The sequence below is a fragment of the Panthera pardus genome, unplaced genomic scaffold (genome assembly GCF_024362965.1).
Source record: "Panthera pardus isolate Hobbes unplaced genomic scaffold, ASM2436296v1 HiC_scaffold_6, whole genome shotgun sequence".
Classification (NCBI taxonomy): domain Eukaryota; kingdom Metazoa; phylum Chordata; class Mammalia; order Carnivora; family Felidae; genus Panthera; species Panthera pardus.
In genome coordinates this window covers 97703343-97723982 of record NW_026526991.1, presented here as the reverse complement: position 1 = coordinate 97723982, position 20640 = coordinate 97703343, and the positions used below count along the sequence as shown (strand labels likewise).

At 41.8% G+C, this 20640-nt stretch overlaps 2 long non-coding RNA genes across 4 annotated transcripts; one reads left to right on the top strand and one right to left on the bottom strand.

Moving 5' to 3' along the window:
- Window positions 1-1932: 1932 nt before the first annotated feature.
- LOC109259073 (uncharacterized) lies at window positions 1933-15896 on the top strand. 3 transcript variants are annotated; one of them, XR_008419477.1, is made up of 4 exons: window positions 1933-2256; window positions 2506-2590; window positions 14797-14895; window positions 15701-15896. It is a non-coding gene; the product is annotated as an uncharacterized LOC109259073 (long non-coding RNA). The 3 variants fall into 3 exon arrangements; XR_008419478.1 differs by having other exon boundaries at window positions 1942-2050; XR_002076548.2 differs by lacking the exon at window positions 1933-2256 and having other exon boundaries at window positions 2278-2590; window positions 15701-15895.
- On the bottom strand, window positions 4571-5830 carry LOC109259074 (uncharacterized). Its single transcript, XR_002076549.2, has 2 exons — window positions 5617-5830; window positions 4571-4821 (listed from the first exon to the last, which is right to left on the bottom strand). It is a non-coding gene; the product is annotated as an uncharacterized LOC109259074 (long non-coding RNA).
- Window positions 15897-20640: the final 4744 nt, after the last annotated feature.

The following is a 20640-nucleotide window of genomic DNA, read 5'->3' as shown; positions in this document are numbered from 1 at the left end:
TTATTATATTAGTGTGGGGTATCACATTTATTGATTTACTTATGTTAGACCATTCTTGCATCTCAGGAATAAATCCCACTTGATCATGCCATGGGATCCTTTTCATGTGCTGTTGATCATGTTTTGCTAATATTTTGTTGAGAGCGTTTGTATCTATATTCATCAGGGATGTTGGTCAGTTTTCATCAGGGTAATGCTGGATTTGTGAAGAGAATTTGAGAGTAGTCTCTCCTGACCAATTTTAAAAAAAAAGTTTGAGAAAGATTGGTATTAATTCTTCTTTACTTTTTTTTTAACGTTTATTTATTTTTGAGAGAGAGAGAGACAGAGTGTGAGCAGGGGAGGGACAGAGAGAGAAGGAGGCACAGAATCGGAAGCAGGCTCCGAGATGTCAGCACAGAACCCAACGCGGGGCTCGAACTCACAGACTGTGAGATCATGACCCGAGCTGAAGTCAGACGCGCAACCGACTGAGCCACTCAGGCATCCCGGTATTAACTTTTCTTTAAATGTTTGGTAGAATTCACCAGTGCGATCATCTGGTCTTCGGCTTTCCTGTGTTGGGAAGCTTTTGATTCCTGATATTCTCACTTGCTATTGGTCTGTTCAGACATTCTATTTTTTTGTGCTTCATTTCTGGTAGAAAGGAATTTATCCATTTCTTCCTTGTTATCCAGCTTGCTAGCATATAATTGTTCATAGTAGTCTTTTAGGATTCTTGTATTTCTGTGCTATCAGAAGCTGAAGTGAATCTCGTACAGCATATTGTTGGGTCGTCTTTTTTTTTTTTTTTTTTTCCATCTAGCCACTCTGTATCTTTTAATTGGAGAATGAAATCCATTTATTTTTAAAGTAAATATTGATATGTTAGGACTTCATAATGCCATCTTATTAACTGCTTTCTATTTTGTAGTTCCAAAATATTTTGTTCTTCTTTTTTCTCACCTGCTGCTTACCTTGGTGAAATGGTGATTTTCTATGGCAGCGTGCTCTGATTTCCTTCTCTTTGTTTTTTGTGAATCTACTATAGTTTTTTTTTTTTTTTTTTTTGCTTTGTAGTTACTATGAGACTTAAATAAAATGTCTTACAGATATAATAGTCCATCTTATGCTGATAGCAACTTAACTTAGATTGCATACAGAAACTTTACCCTTTCAGCTCTCCTTTTTTGTTTTTAATGTCACAATTTGCCTCTTTTTACATTTTGTATTTAAGTAAGTATAGTAGCTCTAATTGATTTTAATACTCTTTTGCTTTGACTTTTGTGATGTAGTTAAGTGATTAACACACTATCATGTTACAGAATTGAAGTTTTCTGAATCTGATTACACATTTACCTTTACCAGTGAGTTGTATAACTTAGTATATTTTCATGGTACTAATTAGCATCTTTTCATTTTCAGTTTGAAGAACTCCTTTCAGCATTTTTTATGAGGTAGTTTTATGGTGATGAACTGCCTTAGTTTTTGTTTGCCTAAAAAATCTCGATTTCTCCATTTCTAAAGGACAGTTTAGCCAGCTTGTGTATTCTTGGTTGGCAACTTTTTTTTTCAGCACTTTGTTTGTTTTTTTAACTGTTTATTTATTGAGAGAGAGAGAGAGCACAAGCAGCGGAGGGGCAGAGAGAGATCGAGAGAGAGAATCCCAAGCCCACTGCGTGCTCACCATGGAGCCCAACACGGGGCTCAATCTCACGAACCATGGGGATCATGACCTGAGCCAAAATCAAGAGTCCGGGGCTTAAGGGACTGAGCCACCCAGGCGCTCCTAGTTTGGCAAAATTCTTAAATTTGTATATCTTCTCTTCACTTTATAACAAACAGAGCAAGCTGGCTTTGGTAACCTTTCTTTTCTTTTCCTGAAGGTGGTGCTACAGCTGAAGCTTGTGTTTCCTCCCTTGCGTCAAACTCTGGCTTGTTTTCTGCACATCCTCTCTTTGTCTATTTAGCTGCCTCTTGCTTCCACCCTGGGAAGTGCACACACAATGCCAGTCACGGAGTGGGATGAAGTGTGAGTTTGGTACTTAGGGCCAGCTTGGGGAATGCCCAGGTGAGGTTTTCCCAGCTCTTGGCCAGACTTCCTGCTGGAGCCTCGAAGGCAATTGGCAAGATCAGTGTCACTTTAAGATCAGTGTCTCTGATATTCTCATCTCCCTCTCTCCCAATCTCCCTTCTCGGACTCACAGAATTCGTACGTTTATGCTCTGGGTTGTGTGGGAGAGAAGGCCTTCTCTAGCAATGTCCTGCACAAATTGGGTAAGCCAGGCGCTCACTTGGTCTTCCTTTTTTTCTCATGGGAGGAATACCAGCTTTCTTTTTTTTCTCTAAAGTGTGCCACCTTCTGGGAGGAATAATGCTTGCAAAGTTCCTCCCACCCACTCCAAGGCATCCAAACTCTTATGGGTTGTTTTTTGTTTTTTCGCGCTGGAACTTTTCCTCCATAAACCTGAACTTTCACGAAGGCACTCTTGTCTGTAAATATCTGCCCAAGTCTGTGTTTTCCAGGCACCAAGACCAAAAGGGATTGGATCTGGTTCACAGGATCCTGCTGGTTCCACTGGGGTCTATCTGCCTATTATCCAGTTCACAGGTGAGTAAGGCTTCTCCTAAATCCCTTGGCATGTGGTGCTAGATAACACAGGCTCCCACGGAAGCACTTTCGTTCCTGGATAGATGCCCAATTTTAGATGTTGAGAGAGGGCAAATGAGGAATGTCTTACGCTGCTATGATGTTGCTCCGTAACTTTTATGATTTAAATTGATTTTCTTAATTTCATATTTGTTGGCTGACCAAAAGTCTATCACACGAATTTCTACCTTTGCCAGAAGAAGAATTTAGCCACATTTACTATATATATATATAAATATATATAATATATATATATATTTAGGTCATGATAATTTCAATTGTAGCTCAGCCTTAGTTCTTACTTCATCATACATAGTGTTAATATTAGTTATACAGCACCTACTTTAAACTTCATATTAAATACAATCATTAACCCCAGTGAACAATTTGCACTTCTAGTCATTTCATACGATGTCTTTATCCTTTCTGAGATCCTTAGTTTTAATCATCCCTTAGTTGGCTGGGCTTATTCATCAAGTTGTTTATTTTTAGAACGATATATGTTATATTTATCATATTCAATAAGTTCTTAATGTTAAGTTTTGGTTTTAATTTGCATGACAACTCAATGGATATAAGAACTTGTCTCTTTCGCTGTTTTTCTCAGACATTATTCTTCTATTTCCCGCCATTGATGGGCCTGCGGCAAAGTCTAGGGTGGGGTTCACATTCTGCATTGTAAGCAACAGACTTTTTCTTTGTACCGAAAAATAAGAAACTTTACCCAGACTGCTTTATTTATTTATTCAATGCTCGGATTTAGTTGTCTTCTTATTTCAATGAAGTTTTCTTCTATTAATGCTTAGCCGTTTTCCATTGTGGGCTGGTCTTCAGGAACACCGATTTTATGCATGTCAGAACTGCTTACTCTTTCTTGACAACCATTTTCTCATTGCTTTGACTTGGTTCACAGAGTCACTTTGACATCATGATATCTCTAACGTAGTTTTCCTTTATGAGATATCAGAAGGCATTCTTATCTTTCTGATAAAAATATCAGAGGTATTTTTCACCTCCCTTTTCTGTGCTGACTGCCTCCAGCTCATGTTTCGTCTCTCTGTTATGTCTTTACCCTTTCCATTTTACCTGTTAGAGGAGTTCTTTTTCCAGTCTGAGTTGCCCATAATTTCTTCAAGTATGAAAAAGTATTTCTATGCAATTACCTAATTTCTCCCGAAACATGGATTCTCATACAAAGTGTTCACCTGCTTTTCTATGCTAATTTTAGTGGGGACAGCAATAAAACAAGGTGAAGAGGGTGTCTATGCATGGATCCCCTGGAACTTCTTTCTGGACATTGTTCATGTTGTATGGGGCAGCTTTTCAAGCCAGTCATTTGTTCAAAGATAGTTTTGGAAGGGATGGGTATAATAATATAGATGATCCGGAAATTTTCAATTTTATACCAGGGAAGGTATGAAACCATCAAAAGATTTTAGTGAAGAGGGAAATCATATAGACACACATTAAGAACAATGCAAGCAGAATTTGTGTGGAATAGAGAAGGAAAAAAACATATAAATAAATATGATACCATTTTGAAACAACTGATAGGGAAAAAAAATCCATTGTTTGTCTCTAAATACCTATGGAGAGCTCTTAAAATCAGCTCATTTTCCAAACTTTTTAACCACCCCCCACCATTTTCTGATGGTATTCAAATGGTCTTCACCTCCAGAACCCTGAGTGAATTCTTTTATTTTATTCCAACTAGTTATTTCATTGAGATATAGTGGACATACCCAAGTGATTTCTTTAACACTTAATGTCTCACTTATGAGAAAAGTATTTTAAGTATTAATAATAATACTATTCGAATTTGGAAACTTTGGCAGTCCATAACCTACATTTAATCCTCTCCTAACCCACTTCACATTTTCTATTTCTTGACTCCTCTTTGATGGGTTTTTTGGTTTCGTTGTTAACAAGTCACCTCCAAAATTTAGCCTCTTAAAACAACAAACATTTATTATATTGCAGTCTTTCTAGATCAAGAATCTGAGTGTCCCTCAGTGAGATGCTCTGCCTGAGAGTTTCCCAAGATGTTGGACAAGGCGATAGGCATGTCAAGGTTCAACTGGAGGACGTTCTGTTTCCAATCTCATTCACATGGCTGCTAGCTGGCTTCCGATCTTCAATGCCTTTTGGCTGTAGATATCAGTTGTTTGACATGTGGATCTCTCCATAGGGTCCTAGGAATAAAGAGGAAGAAAGTTTATGGCACAAATAATTCAGTTTTTTGTAGCCTAATGTCAAAAGTGACATTCCATCATTTTGTTGTATTCTGTGCATTAGAAGTTAGTTACCAGGTCCAGCCCATGCTCCTACGTGCAAAATACATTCACCCTCCCAAAAGCCCCAAACATCTAATCCCACTAAAATATCAGCTCCTAGTGTGGAATCTTATCAGATAAATCAGGTTCTTAGGTGGATGTTTCTTTGGACATAGTTCTTTTTTTTTTAACGTTTATTTATTTTTGAGACAGAGAGAGACAGAGCATGAATGGGGGAGGGGCAGAGAGAGAGGGAGACACAGAACCGGAAGCAGGCTCCAGGCTCTGAGCCATCAGCCCAGAGCCCGATGCGGGGCTCAAACTCACAGACCGCGAGATCGTGACCTGAGCTGAAGTCGGCGCTTAACCGACTGAGCCACCCAGGCGCCCCATGGACATAGTTCTTTAAGTACAGTTTCTCTAGGTATACAGATCTGAGAAATTAAGGAGACAAGCTTCCCATAAACAAAATGTACACTGTCATACAAATGAGGAGAGATGGATTTTTGTCCACACTGTTTATCTTTGGGTCTTTAAGGTCTCAAAAATTTTAAGATCCTCGATCTCTTGCCAATTGTTTTCTAGAAAGGTTGTGTCAATTAAATTCCATGCTGATTAAGCATAACAGTGCCACTTCTCATTCTTAACATCCCCAAGAACTTTCCTTTCATTTCTCTAATATTTGCCAGCTTAATAGGTGAAAATGGTACTCACTTATTTGGTACTTTATTCTAGTCATTTTGTTGTCATAGGGATCATTCATTCATACTTTTAGCTTGAATGTACCTTAGTAGAGTGTAAAGGATTAAGCCTAGTTGTGGTTCAGACCCACAGAACTGTGCCTGACTTAGGTTTCACTTAGTAGTTACAACATACTAGGTCTTTCAACTGTCAGTTTGTATAAACCCTAGAATCAAATTGTGAGGATTCACGCTCTCCCTTTCCTGTTTACTTATTTTGTTGCCTTGGACAAGATATAGTAATCTTTTCAGACCTATTTCTTAGTACGATGAGGAGATTTCTTAGTACAACCAGTACAATCGGGAGATAAGGGTGCTTTGTGGAGACTGAGACCACATGTGTAATGGGTTTAAGAAAGTTTCTGGGGGGCGCCTGGGTGGCTCGGTTGGTTGAACGTCCGACTTCAGCTCAGGTCATGATCTCACAGTTTGTGGGTTCGAGCCCCGCATCGGGCTCTGTGCTGACGGCTCGGAGCCCGGAACCTGCTTCAAATTCTGTGTCTCCCTCTCTCTCTGCCCCTTCCCCGCTCATGATCTGTCTCTCAAAAATGAATAAATGTTAAAAAAAAAAAAAAAAAAAAAAAAAGAAAGTTTCTGGCTGGTGGTAGGTTCACTCCTCTGTTGGCCTAATATATGTTGCCTATGCTAAGTTACAGTCTCTACAAAAATAAACACACACACACACACACACACACACACAAATTATCCATAAAAGTATATATAACGTCCTTTGATCATTCAAAAAAAGTCATGGAAAAGGGTGTTATTGTTATCTTTTAAGTAATTTGTGAAGTAGGGAGGAAAGTCATTATTGTGCATATCGGATTTTTAATCTGCAAAGGCTTCTTTGCAGTTTTGCACAGGAAGCACTAAACTTTATCGCAGGGTGTAGCCCTCATCTGCACAGTCAACAACACAGTTATTGGTGCATCAAACTAAATAATGTGGATTTAGGCACTTGGCAGGTAGCTTTAACTTTCTTACTTCGGTATACAGCTATGCAAAACTCAGGTACAAGGAGGGATGCAGATTACTTACTTAACAAAGATTTCAGAGTCAGTTTCAGACTTCTTTAAAGCCCAAGAAGTTTTTCTCTTTAAAACTACACTTCTTTCTGAGCCTGGCAATGGGGAAAGAGGGAAAGAGCAACTGAATGGTTTTGAAGGTGATGGAGACAGACGTGGGAAGCGACTTTCTCACTGGGTGAGGAGTCTATAAGGAAAGTGAGTTAAGAGAGGAGGTATGGTTGGCAGTTATGGGTACTCCCCCCCTGCCTCTGGGCTATCTGGGACGTGCATAAAGGGAAATTTACTTCAAGAGTATGTGGAAAGAATTAGAGGTTTATGGAATGGCATTCGTGGTGTTAAGAACAAAACAACAGGTCCCAAATGGAGTCACTTGTGTTAAGCTCCACATTACCGAAAAGACTTAATTATAATTTCAGATTTCCCAGAAATGGCATCTTAAGCCAGGCAATCAGAAATCGCCTGATCAGTGCTAGCGAGGTTATTTGCCTGATAGACCCCTGCGATCCCCTAAAGGAAGGTAACTTTGTGAAGATCGACCTAACTTTTTTTCCTAATACAACTTCCTTGATGCTACTCCCTTCTTTTATCTTGTAGAGTCTTTCATTTTGTAAAACTCTTCAAAGCTTCCTTCCGTCTGCTAGACTGGATGCTGCTGACTCGAATCCATTTTCGTTCAAATAAACCCTCAGCATTTTAAATATGTTTCAGTTTACCTTTCAACAATGGGGTGATATCTCCAGGGAGCCGGTCATAGGAGAAGGTCGGAGTTTTAGAGGTCAGGGTATGTCCACTTACCAACCTACGTCCACATAGTAACAGATGAAAATAAGTTCCCATATGCCAACTTTCCCCTCCCTTCCCATTTTCCCCTCTTACTGACATCTTGCATTAGCGTGGTGCATTTGTTGCCAAAAAAATCCATACTTTCCATTAAGGCTGTCTCTATTTATATATTCTCTGTGTTTTGACAAATCTATAAGAACATGTCCAGCATTACAGTATCAGAATAGTTTCACTGCCCTGAAAATCCCGTGGGTTCTGCCTCTTTATCCCTCCCTTCTCTTACCCCTCAGCCTTGTGAATCACAGATCTTTTCACTGTCTCCATAGTTCTGCCTTTTCCAGGATGCCAAATTGTTGGGGTTTTATAGTATGTAGCCTTGTCAGATCGTCTTCTTTCACTTAGCAACATGCATTACAGTTTCTTTTAGGTCTTTTCTTGACCTAAGGACTGCCCCCCCCCCCCCACTCCTTATTTAAGTCCCTAGATAATATGCCATTGTTTGGATGTTCCACACTGCTTATCCATCCATCTACTGACAGACATGGTGGCTGTGGGACAGACAGACAAACAGGCTGCTACAAACAAGCTTGGGCAGGTATTTCGTGGACATCGGTTTTCAACTCCATTTTCAACTCATTTGTGAAATGCCCAGAGAATGAAACTCATTTGTGAAATGCCGAGGTCTGGATCCTAAGATAAGCATATTTAGTTTCTTAAGAAACTGCTGCCTTTCACAGTCAAGTGCTTTGTTATTATCATCACCTGCTGAAACTTCTAAAATGTATCAGAAATTAAAACAGTCCACGGAGGGGAAAAAATGTTGAAACTAAGACCGATTTCCTCAGTTACTGTCTTGTTTTAATAGAAACACGTGTCATTGCTGCTCCAACTGGACAAATCTCACTGTGGACCATCGTCGGCTTTGAAATCTAATCCCCCCCCCCCCCGCCCCCCAAGAAAATCCAAGAGAGGGTGATGGAGACAGACTTAACCCAAAGAGGCAGAGCCCTGTCGCCATCTTTGCTAGGCCAGGCCACGCCCACGATGTAGAGTCCGGAGCAGACTTTTCCCCTGCAGTGAGTGGCCCAGCAGGGCATGGCAGGGGCCTTGGGAGGAGCTCCGTCCCCACTCAGGACAAGGGTAAAGGCGTCCCCACAGTTGTCCACCAGGACCCCAAACAGCAGGTCGAGCGGCCCAGCTGAGTGTGGCAAGGAGCCAGTGAACCGCTTTGGCTTCCTGTTTACAGGCTTGCGCGGCTCCGTTCTTCCTCTTTGTCTATTTCAAAACTCGTCGCAGCGAATAGAAACACAAAGAAGTGAAACTGAGAGTAAGAACCCGACCAGGTGGCAGTCAGGCCCCGTTCGTGGTTTGGGCGGCTGCCGGCGCCACCTGGCACGGCCCTGGACAGGCCTGTGCGGCCTAGAAGCTGGGGCACGGAGCACAGGGCTTCTGCAGACGCCAAGGCAAGGCCTGCCGAGGTGGGCAGCCCTAAGACTCCTCCGTCCCCACTTTTCCTCTTTCTCCGGAGTTCCCAGAGAGTGAAGGAGGAACCAAGCATCGGGAGCCAAAAAAGGCGGAAGAAGAAAAGGCTACCCGGGTTTCGCCCAGGGTGTGACCTCGGAGGGCCTTCCTAGCCTGGTGAACATGCCCTGGCCAGGCCACTTGAAAAAATACGACCTAAGACCCCCACCCCAGACGTCCTGAGCCCCTGACCTATTCTGTTCATCAGAGTTTGCAGAACTTAGGGGCGGGGCGAGTAACGGAGTCCCTGGGACAGACCCCATGGGCTGAGGCTTCAGGACTTTTGGAAAGGCTGCAGGGGGAAACAAGTGTTTAGTGTTCCAGTTCAGGGTCCCTGCCCTTCTTATTTCTCAATATCGTCCTCCCCCCACTCGTCCCCAACTCCTTGGCCTTCCTGGGTGGAAAATCTGTGAAAGCTGCTCAAGAAGCGTTGGTATTTTAAGTGGAAGGTAGAGATCCACTTGGAACTGGTCCCTGTCTCCTTTTCCACGAACACAAATACCCTAACTTTTGGGGGGAGACTTGTTTTTAAAGCGGGTCTTGGGGCGCCTGGGTGGCTCAGTCGGTTAAGCGTCCGACTTCGGCTCAGGTCATGATCTCACGGTCCCTGAGTTCAAGCCCTGCATGGGGCTCTGTGCTGACAGCTCAGAGCCTGGAGCCTGCTTCAGATTCTGTGTCTCCCTCTCTCTCTGACCCTCCCCCGTTCATGCTCTGTGTCTCTCTGTCTCAAAAATAAATAAACATTAAAAAAAATAATAAAAATAAAGTGGGTCTGGGTGTCCTCAAGCCCCTGGTGGCAGAGCAGGGGTGTGTTAAAAAAAAAAAGTTCCTTTATCAGGCAGCTTATCTGTGCCACTGTTTTCCTAACGTATTGCTCTTGGCTTTGCCATGGTTTTCAGGGTACGATATAATCATGACCTTTTGAGATATCCTTCTCTTGACTAGACACCACCCACCTTGCCTGGCTCATTCTGGAAAATCTGTCCAGCCCTCTCTTGCAGAGGTCAAAGGTGCTTGCTCCCCTCCTCTCCCCGCCCCCCTCAGAGTATGCAAAACTTTCCTTTCTCAAGCCACAACAGTAAACATTCTACAAATATTTGGTGATTGGATAAGAAATGACCAGTTGCAACTTGTTTTTAAATCCTTTTTAGCGACTCTGTGCCTTTTGATTGGAGAATTAAAGTAATTACTGATCAGTAAGGGCTTGCTAACACCGTCCTGTTGTTTTCTGACTGTTTTTGGAGTTCTGTGTTCCTTTCTTTGTCTTTTGTTGGCTTTCTTTGTAGGTGATTGATTTTCTCTAGGGGTATGCAGTGGATTTGGTCTGTTTATGCTTGATGAATTCACCATGGGTTTGGGTCTGTGGTTACCATGAAGGTTACATAACATGTGTTGCATATAAAACAGAGCGTTTTATGCTGAAAACTTGGCTCGCTCACAAAAACTTTACCCTTTTACTTACCCCTCAATGATTTGTGTTCTCAGTGTCCTAATTTATTTCTTTTTATGATGTGGGTCCATGAAAACAGTCTCGTAACTATAGTTATTTCTTAACAGTTTTGCCCATTAAGTCTTTATGCTAAAGCCATGGTTACATAGCACCATAGTACAGTATTTGAATATTCTGAACTTGACTATATATATTTACTGTATATGTCTTTACCAGGATGTTTTACAATTTCATGTTTTCTTGTTACTAGTTAGCATCCTTTTGTTTCATCCCGAGGAACTCTTTTTTCAGCATTTCTTGTGAGGTAGGTCCAGTGGTGGTGAACACCACCAGTTTATGATGGTTTGGGAAAGTCTTTATCTCTCCTTCATTCCTGAAAGACAAATTTGCCCTGTAAAGTAATTTTGGTTTGCAGGTTTTTTCTTTTGCTCTTTAAATATGTCATCGCAGTCTCTCTTGGCTCGCAAGGCGTTTGCTGAGAAATCTAATAACGTTATGGGGGTTACTTTATTTGTGAAAAACTCATTTTCTCTTGCTCCTTTAAAGATTCTCTCTTTGTGATTTTATACTGTTTTGTTATTTTGTGGTTTGGAGAAGATTGTTTTAGGTTGAAAGTGTGGGGTGACTTAATTGCTTCGTGAACTTGGATATCTAATTTCCTCCCCATATTTGGGAAGTTCTCAGATGTTCTTTCTTTAAACAAACTTTCTGGGGTGCCTGGGTGGCTCAGTCGGTTAAGCGTCAGACTTCGGCTCAGGTCATGATCTCACGGTCTGTGAGTTCGAGCCCCGGATCAGGCTCTGTGCTGACAGCTCAGAGCCTGGAGCCTGCTTCAGATTCTGTGTCTCCCTCTCTCTCTGCCCCTCCCCTGTTCATGCTCTGTCTCTCTCTGTGTCAAAAATAAATAAACATTTAAAAAAATTAAAAAAAATAAAAATTAAAAAAAATTAAACAAACTTTCTGTTCCTTTTGCCCACTCTTCTCCTTTGGAGGGTCCGGCAATGCACAGATTATTTCTTTGCATGATATCCTATAATTCATATAGGCTTTCTTCACTCTTTTTTTCATTATTTTTCATTTTGCTTCTCTGGCCATATGATTTTAATAGACCTGTATTGTAGTTCACTACTCCTGCTTGTTGCAGTCTCCTGTTGAAGCTCTCTTTGAGTTCTTTAGCGCAGGCATTGCAGTCTTGGACTCTAGAATTTCTGCTTGACTTATTATAATGTTTTCTGTTCCTTTGTTGAACATCTCGTTTTGTCTATGCATTGTTTTTTGAATTTTCTTTAGTTGTCTATCTGTGTTTTCTTAGAGTTCACTGGATTTCTTTAGGAGGATTCTTCTGAATTCCTCACCAGACAGTCCATAGATCTCCATTTCTTTAGGGTCCATCGTTGAAATTTTATCAGTTTCCTTTGGAGATGGTGTCATGTTTCCTTGCTTATTCATGATTACTGTGGCCTTGTATTGGTGTCTGTACATTTGAGGATATAGGCACCTCTCCAGTCTTCACAAACTAGTATTGGAAGGCCAGCCTTTCACTACTCAGCTTGTCCAGAGATTCAGGTGGGCAGTCTAGTGTTATCCAGGGGTGGGCTTGCTATTGGAGTCCTTGGGTGACCTGATGCTGAAAATGGTTGTATGTCTGGACCAGCTGTATTCACCCTGATGTTGACCCTTAGTGGGACCTTGGGTTCATAGGTGTTGCTCCCATGGAGCTAGGGTTTGTGGGTATTGATTGGGAGCCTGAGTTCATAGGAGTCACCCAGAGCCATGGGAGCCAGCTGGAGCTACCTGGGGCCATAGGGGCCTGATAGGTGATGGAGTGGATCAGGGGCCCGAACTCATGAGAACAGTAAAAGATACCTGGAGTTATGGGGGCTCCCTGTGGCCACTGAGCCACTAGGGGCTACTGGAGCTAGCTGGCATAAAGGTGGGCCAGGAGCCTCATTTCCCAGGGGCCCTCTGTGAGGCCGGGCCAGTGAAGCTGCCTAGAGCGTGTAGCCTGCCTGGGGTCACTGGAACTGGAAGGTTCCAGAGTGAACCAGGGTCTGTTCTCATGGGAGCGTCGTAGAACCTGGTGCCATGGGAGCTGCCTAGGGCCACGGGTGCTTCCCTGCCTGAGTCAAGGATTCCACGTGAGGCTGCTGGAGCCACATGGGGCTGCTGGGGCTGCCAGATTCCTGGATGCAATGAAGGCCTAGATTCTTGGGAGCCTGCAGGGAACCTTGCCTTGGCAGCTGCCTGGAGCCGTGGATGGTGTCTGGGACCTCTGGATCAGGCAGGTGCTGGATGAGCTGGTTTCATGATTCCTGGGAGCCTGCAGGGGAGTCACAGGAGTGGCTTTGGGGCCATTGGAGACAGCAGGTGCCTGGATGAAATGACGCCTGGGTTTCCGGGACGCTGCCCGGATCCTGGTCACTGGAGCTGGCTGGCACTGGTGGGGGGGAGGCCCTAGGTTAGTGGGAACCTGCAGGGAGCCACTTAGACCTTCTGTGACTCAAGCTGCCATGGTTCAGTTTGAAACCCTGGAAGAACTGGTAAAAAATGTTTTTGGATCATTCTGTTTGTTGAATACTTCGCCCTCTGAGAGGTGTAGACTGCGTAGGATTAAAGCTGAAGGATAAGGAAGAACCCTATTCCAGCAGACTTGGGAGCCTGGGTGCATATTAGTACCTAACATTTATTGTATTCTCTTCCTGGAACCCTGTGAGGTATTTTAGATCAACTCTTTCATGTAATCTGCATAATTAGCCTACAAGACTAGCTCTGTCGCTCCCACTGTATGAAGAAGTATGGTGATCGTATAGTTTGTCATCTAAATATCATCTTAATCATCTTCATTTAAGAAGTGAAAATGACCAGAGGGTTCTGTAGCACAACAGGCATAAACTGGGACTTCCCTGAGCTGGGATTTTTGGTCAGTTTCACAAAAGTAAGCTGGAATCAGAGACATTGAATGAGTTAAGCTCGAAATTGGGAAGTCAAACCCCAAAGTCTGTGCTTCTCCTTATTACCATGCTACCACCCACAAAGAGAGAAGGCTGTAGAGAAGAGAGGCCCAAGAGCAATGTGACAGAAAGATAACACATGTACTTACTTCCTGTAAGTAGAATTTCCTTTTAGAATAGAATTTCCTGTAAAGATAAAAAGCCCTTCTGACCTTCAGATAGGCCTTAGCAGAGAATCATCCCATCACACTTGGAAATGTACAGACAACACTGAATATAGCGTCTGGTATATTTTGAGCTTTCTTTTCTTTCTACTGGGATTATGTATGGCTCACACATGGACATTGTATTTATGGGAAAAATTTAACCTCATGGAACACGTATTGCACAATGGGATAAGATATATAAATTCTTTTTGCGCTCTTCCATTTATTAAATTATTTTGATAACCAATGAGAAAAATTACAAACTGGCCTGCAACTGGCCTTTAAAAAGTGTTAACACATTCAAAATTCTCTCATTGTCCATTACAATTATATAGGAAAATTTGAAAAGTGCTGAAACTCTTTACTTTGTCCTCTGTATGTTAAAAACTTAGAAACACTGAAAAGTGCTTTTTGCACTTTAATTCTTGGTGTTTATGTCTTAAATTACAGGGTGCTAAATAAATATTATACCTATAAACCAATAGCACTCTTTATTTTACCCTTTCTTAGCTTTAAAATTCTGCTTTTATCCCAGATTAAATCACAAAGAGTTAATTTCTCGAACGCTTTAAGCACTCAGCACCCAATGTCAAGGCTGTTTCTATACCATTGAGTTTTAAAAAACAAAATGTTAAAAATCCTTATAGCGTTAGCTACACGGGACTGATGAATCCCCAAAAGAACAAATAGGAATTGACACTGCAATTTTCCCTTATTCCATTTCTCCTCCTTTGTTGGTGTATCTGTCAATTTCTTCTTGTAATTCCATGAAATTTTTATTATATACCCTTTAAGGCTATGTTATTAGCTGCATGCAAATACATTTCATTCAGGTATTAAATCTTTTTTTCCAGTGAGTAGTAACTTTATTTCACCTTGAATATGATGCTTTTTGCCATCCAATCTGTTATAGCTCAGGGTTTCCAAGAGGCACGAACTCCCATCTAGTTCACGTCTGTATCCTCAGAGACTAGCAATGTGTCTCAAATATAGCACATGTTCGAGACTGGTCTGTGGACATGCCTTCATTATTATAAGACTCTTCCTGTGAACTTTTTGACAAAGACGGGTAAATTTCTCCAGATGTCTGGAGAGTAAAAAACAGAACAAAGCAAAAAACCCCAAGACTTTACGTTGATAAACTGTGTGTGACTGACTCACAGATGAAATTTGAGTCAAAGCGTGGCCCTAACCTGGTGTTCTTTCACAAACTAGGTTCCGAGGCATATGTCTAAAGCATGGATTCTATTTCTCAACCGGCTGTGACCTTGATCCATGACCAAGCCCCTTGAGCAGAATGTTTTCATATGAACAGTAAGTATAAGAAGAGCAGTTTCACTGCCTAGGGACAAGGTTCAAATGAGATAACATGAAAGTCTTTGCCAGCATGTGAAGCTCATAGTAAATGTTAAAATGTGTTGTTCTTCCATTATAGCTCTATGGAAATAAAAATAAAATACCAGCAATAGTTCTGCTACCAGCGTGGGGAATTCAAAGTGACGTTAAGTTCATCGTCCATCTTCTGCTCCTCCCAGCAGGAAGTCAGTGAGCTGTTTAAGTCAATTGCTGATACTTCTGTGGAAATCATGATTAGTTCAATTAATCATTCAAAGTGCATGTGTGAAACATGTCCTTATAAGAACAAGCTTGCAAAAGTACACGGTTTATAACAGAAAAAGTCTAGGTAATTTGGGACTTACCCAGTTTCCTAATTTAAATACATTCTGATTCATTCTTCACATTGTGACCAGAGAGATCATTTTAATACAGATAGATCAGGTCACGTTCTTGCATAAAATCTTTCTATAATTCCTCCTCTGCTCTCAGTGTGCAACCCAAACTCCTAACAGTAGCTAAGGCCACATGATAGAGTTATGTCACTGTTTCCTTTCCATCTCTAAAATGCCTGTGCCCCATCTCCCCGACCTTGTTACCAAAAAATAAATAAATAAAAGAAATCGTACCCTAAATACATTTCCGGCCACTGGATACCTCCGGACTGGTGGAAGCGTTCCAGAATGTGCAGTAGTCAAGCCAGAGCTCCGTGGTGTTCACGTCCACTGGAAATGATAGCAGGAGTTGCCCACTTACGCACGGTCTCTTTATTCTGTGGTTTCAGAGACCCTTGGTAAACTGTGGTCTGGAAGTAGACGATTGTCCTGACATAACATCGGAAGGTCAGCAGTAGCCTAACACTACATCTCCCTGCCTGCCTACATCATTCACCTCAGTTCATCTCATCACATAGGCATTTTATCGTCTCAACCATCGCACGAGAAGGGTGAGTATAAGAAAAGCAGATCAATTGAAAGAGAGACCGCATCAGCATAACTTTTATTACAGTGTGTTGTTCCAGTTGTTCTCTTTTCTTATTGTTATTGCTTATCTCTTGCTGTGCATAGTTTGTAAGTTAACCTCTGTCGTAGGGGTGTGTGTATGTGTGTGTGTGTGTGCCCAGTACTATCTGCAGTTGCAGGCAACCACTGGGGATCTTAGAACGTGTTCCCTGTGGATACAGGGGGACTGCTGCATTGCTTTTTTAGCAACTTGAGAAGCATTCAGGGTGCAGCCGTCTAGGAGTAATTGGGATTATAGTCGCGTCAGCAGCTGGGGTTCCATAGACCTGAATTCTGGCGTAGACGATGGAGAGAGACTGAAGGAGTGGATCAACTGGGGGTGTGGTTTATGTGTAGAGAGCTGCAACCATAGAGGAGTTTTGTCAACTCATCCTTAGTCTTCATTTAATCATGGCCTTTCGTGGAGATACTTTCTGAGTTTCTCGACATGCTTGTGTTCCCAAAGCTGTTACTTCCCCAACGGAAACCTCATTACACTGTTTTTGTTACTTACCCAGTTTTCTTATTTCCCAATAACAGTGTTGCAGCATGCAAGGAGAAGTCACAGTGACTTCTTGCTTATGTTCTCATTGCTTTGTGAGGTCCCTGACAGTAGTAATTCAATTAAGTTAATTAATATTTTGGGGTACGTATTGTGGTTTCCTTCAGTTTCGTGATCACAATAAAAAGGGAAAGGATTACATTTTTTCCTAAATATTTATTTATTTATTTAAATCCAAGTTAGTTAACATATAGTGTAATAATGATTTCGGGGATAGAATTTGGTGATTTATCACTTACACAGAACACCCAGTGCTCATCCCAACAAGTGCCCTCCTTCATGCCCATCACTCATTTAGCCCATCCCCCCCCCAACACCTCCAGCAACCCTTAGCTTGTTCTCTGTATTTCAGAGTCTCTTATGGTTTGTCTCCTTCTCTGTTTTTATCTTATTTTTCCTTCCCTTCTCCTATGTTCATCTGTTTTGTTTCTTAAATTCCACATGTGAGTGAAATAATATGATATTTGTTTTTCTCTGCCTAACTTACTTCACTTAGCATCGTCAATCCTAATTTCATCCACGTTGTTGCAAATGTTAAGATTTCATTCTTTTTTTTTTAAATTTTTTTTCAACGTTTTTTATTTATTTTTGGGACAGAGAGAGACAGAGCATGAACGGGGGAGGGGCAGAGAGAGAGGGAGACACAGAATCGGAAACAGGCTCCAGGCTCCGAGCCATCAGCCCAGAGCCTGACGCGGGGCTCGAACTCACGGACCGCGAGATCGTGACCTGGCTGAAGTCGGACGCTTAACCGACTGCACCACCCAGGCGCCCCAAGATTTCATTCTTTTTGATTGCCAAGTAATATTCCATTGTGTATATATACCACTTCTTTATCCATTCATCAGTCGATGGACATTTGGGCTCTTTACATAATTTGGCTATTGTTGATAGCACTGCTATAAACGTTGGGGTGCATGTTCTCCTTCAAATCAGCAGTTTTGTATCCTTCGGATAAATACCCAGTAATGCAATTGCTGGGTCATAGGGTAGTTCTATTTTTAATTTTTTGAGGAACCTCCATATTGTTTTCCAGAGTGGCTGCACCAGCTTGCACTTCCACCAGCTGTGCAAAAGGGTTCCGCTTTCTCCACATGCTCACCAACATACGCTGTTCATTTTAGCCATTCTGACAGATATGAGGTGGTATCTCATGGTGGTTTTGACTAGTATTTCCCTGATGATGAGTGATGTTGAGCATCTTTTCATGTGTCCATTAGCCATCTGGATGTCTTCTTTGGAAAAGTGTCTATTTATGTCTTTTGCCCATTTCTTCACTGGATTATTTGTTTTTTGGGTGTTGAGTTTGACAAGTCCTTTATAGATTTTGGATACTAACGCTTTACCACATATGTCATTTGCAAATATCTTCTCCCATTTCATTGGTTGCCTTTTAATTGTGCTGATTGTTTGCTGTGCAGAAGCTTTTAATCTTGATGAAGTCCCATAGTTCATTTTTGCTTTAGTTTCTCTTTCCTCTGGAGATACGTCAAGTAAGAAGTTGCTATGGCTGAGATCAAAGAAGTTGTTGCCTATTTTCTTCTCTAGGATTTTGATGGCTTCCCCTCTTACATTTAGGTATTTCATCCATTTTGAGTTTATTTTTATGTATGGTGTAAGAAAGTGCTCCAGATTCATTCTTCTGCATGTCACTGTCCAGTTTACCCAACACCCTTTGCTAAAGAGACTGTCTCTTTTCCATTGGGTATTCTTTCTTGCTTTGTCAAAGATTAGTTAGCCATATGTATGTGGGTCCGTTTCTGGGTTTTCTCTTCTGTTCCCTTGATCTATTCTATGCGTCTGTTTCTGTGTCAGTACCATACTGCCTTGATGATTACAGCTTTGTAATATAGATTGAAGTCTGAAATTGTGATGCCTCCCACTTTGGTTTTCTTTTTCAACATTACTTTAGCTATTTGTGGTCTTTTCTGGTTCCATACAAATTTTAGGATTGTTTGTTCTAGCTCTGTGAAGAATGCTGGTGTTCTTTGGTAGGGATTGCACTGAATATGTAGATTGCTTTGGGTCGGATCAACATTTCAACAATATTTGTTTTTCCAACCCATGAGAATAGAATGTTTTTCTATTTTTCTGTGTCTTCTTCAATTTCATTCATAAGCTTTCTATAGTTTTCAGTGCATAGATATTTCACCTCTTTGGTTAGGCTTACTCCTAGGTATCTTATGGTTTTTGGTTCATTTATAAATGGGATCGATTCCTTGATTTCTCTTTCTGCTGCTTCATTATTGGTGTATTGAAATGCAGTAGATTTTTGTGTGTTGATTTTATATCCTGTGACTTTTAAAAGATTAAAAACAAAACAAAAAAATCAAAGGAGGCTAGATTTTAGGTGTGTTTCAGTGTCCTTGTTGAAAGAAGCTTGATAGAGCAAAAAAGGGAAAGGAAAGAAAAAATTAAAAAATTAAAAAAATGTATAATAGAATATAAAATGAAATCCGATAAAACTTTAAAAAAAAATAAAAAATAAAATAAAAGGAAATAATTTTTTCTCTTTCTGTGTCCAAGAGAAAGAAAGAAGGAAAGAAAAAAGAAAACAATTTAAGCAAAAACAGAAGCAAAGAGAATGAACAAATAAATGAACCAGCAAACAGAATGAAACCCAAATGAAGTTACATCCTGTTTCCCCTAGAACTGAAACTATGAAGCATTCTATAGTCCATACGCTAAGCAGGTGGAGGGACTGTGCTGGTCTTCTGGGGGATGTGCTTGGATTAATGGTATAATGGCTTGGTATAATGGCTCCTTTCTCCACTAAGTGTTGCTGCTTAACTTACTGCTGTGGATCTGTGTGCGTGTGAGAGGTGAAAATGGCTTCACCTAGCTCCCTAGTCTCTGGGGAAGGAACTTCTTGCTCTCACTGACCTGCATTCAAACACCTCCCCTTTGGCTCAGGCCTCCGTCTACTCCCCACCTCTACCCTGTCCATGTCCAAGCTGTTTGCCTGTCAGGTGGCAATTCACTCCAGAGCTTTATCTCAGATGGGGTTGTGTTCCAAACCCCACACTTCAGAGATCCCTGTGGCTTGGACCCCCACTGACTCTCTGGGGGAGGGTCTCGCTGAGCAATGGCTTGCCCCAGAAAATGTTCTTATGATCATGTAGTAGCAGAGGTTCAGAGATGCCAAGTCACAACCCACAGCACGATGCCAGGTTTTGCCGCACTCTGGTTTCTTCATCCCAATACCAGCAAACGTGGCTGCTTTCCAGGGTCCGCTGGGACCTTTGCCTGTAGGGGGGCAAAGGCCCTCCAAGCAGGGGAACCGCTTCTCTCTGGCATACAGACCCCTCAGACCTCGCTGCTTGCTCCTGGGAATTCACCCTAGTTCCTCACCAGAGCACCGCCAGTCACTAACCTCTGAAACTTCAGACTCTGCACTCCACTGTTTATAGAATCCTGGTGGTATTGAATCCCTCTCCTTTCTCCCCACCGATGATTTTGGGGAAAAGATTTCTTATTTAGTCCCCTGCGAGCGTTTTCACTCTTTCTCTCCAGCTACTTTCATGGGGAGTACTTTTCTTGCGCAATCCCAGTGCACCACAATTCCCCCCTTTCTCTTTCTCTCTGTCCTCTTTCTGTGAAAGTGGCTCCATACTTTTTGTGGCTTTTCTCTCCCCCAGTTCACCTCTCTACACCAGGTACCTGCTGAGTTCTGTGGCTCAAGTTATATGGATTGTTGCGTTAATCCTCAGATCAATTTCCTAGGAGTTGAGAATGGTTTGGTACTGATCTAGCTGCGTTTCAGGGACAAATACAAGCTCAGCGTCTCCAAGCTGCTCTGCCATATTAACTCACCATCCATTTATTTTTGAGAGAGAGAGAGAGTGGGGAGGAGGAGCAGAGAGAGAGAGAGAGAGAGAGAGAAAGAATCCCAAGCAAGCTCCACGGTGTCAGTGCAGAGCCTGATTGGGGCTCGATCTCACGAACCGTGAGATCACGATCAAAGCCCAAACCAAGAGTCGGACACTGAGCCACTAGGCACCCCAGAAAATCAGATTCTTTCAGCATTCCTGTTAGGTCTAAGATTGGACTTCTATGTCTCTCAGAATACAATGTAATAACCAGAGAGACCACTGAGACCTCAAGAGCAGGGATAACCACAGAATAGGTGGAGAGCAAGACGTGGGAAGACACAAAGTAATA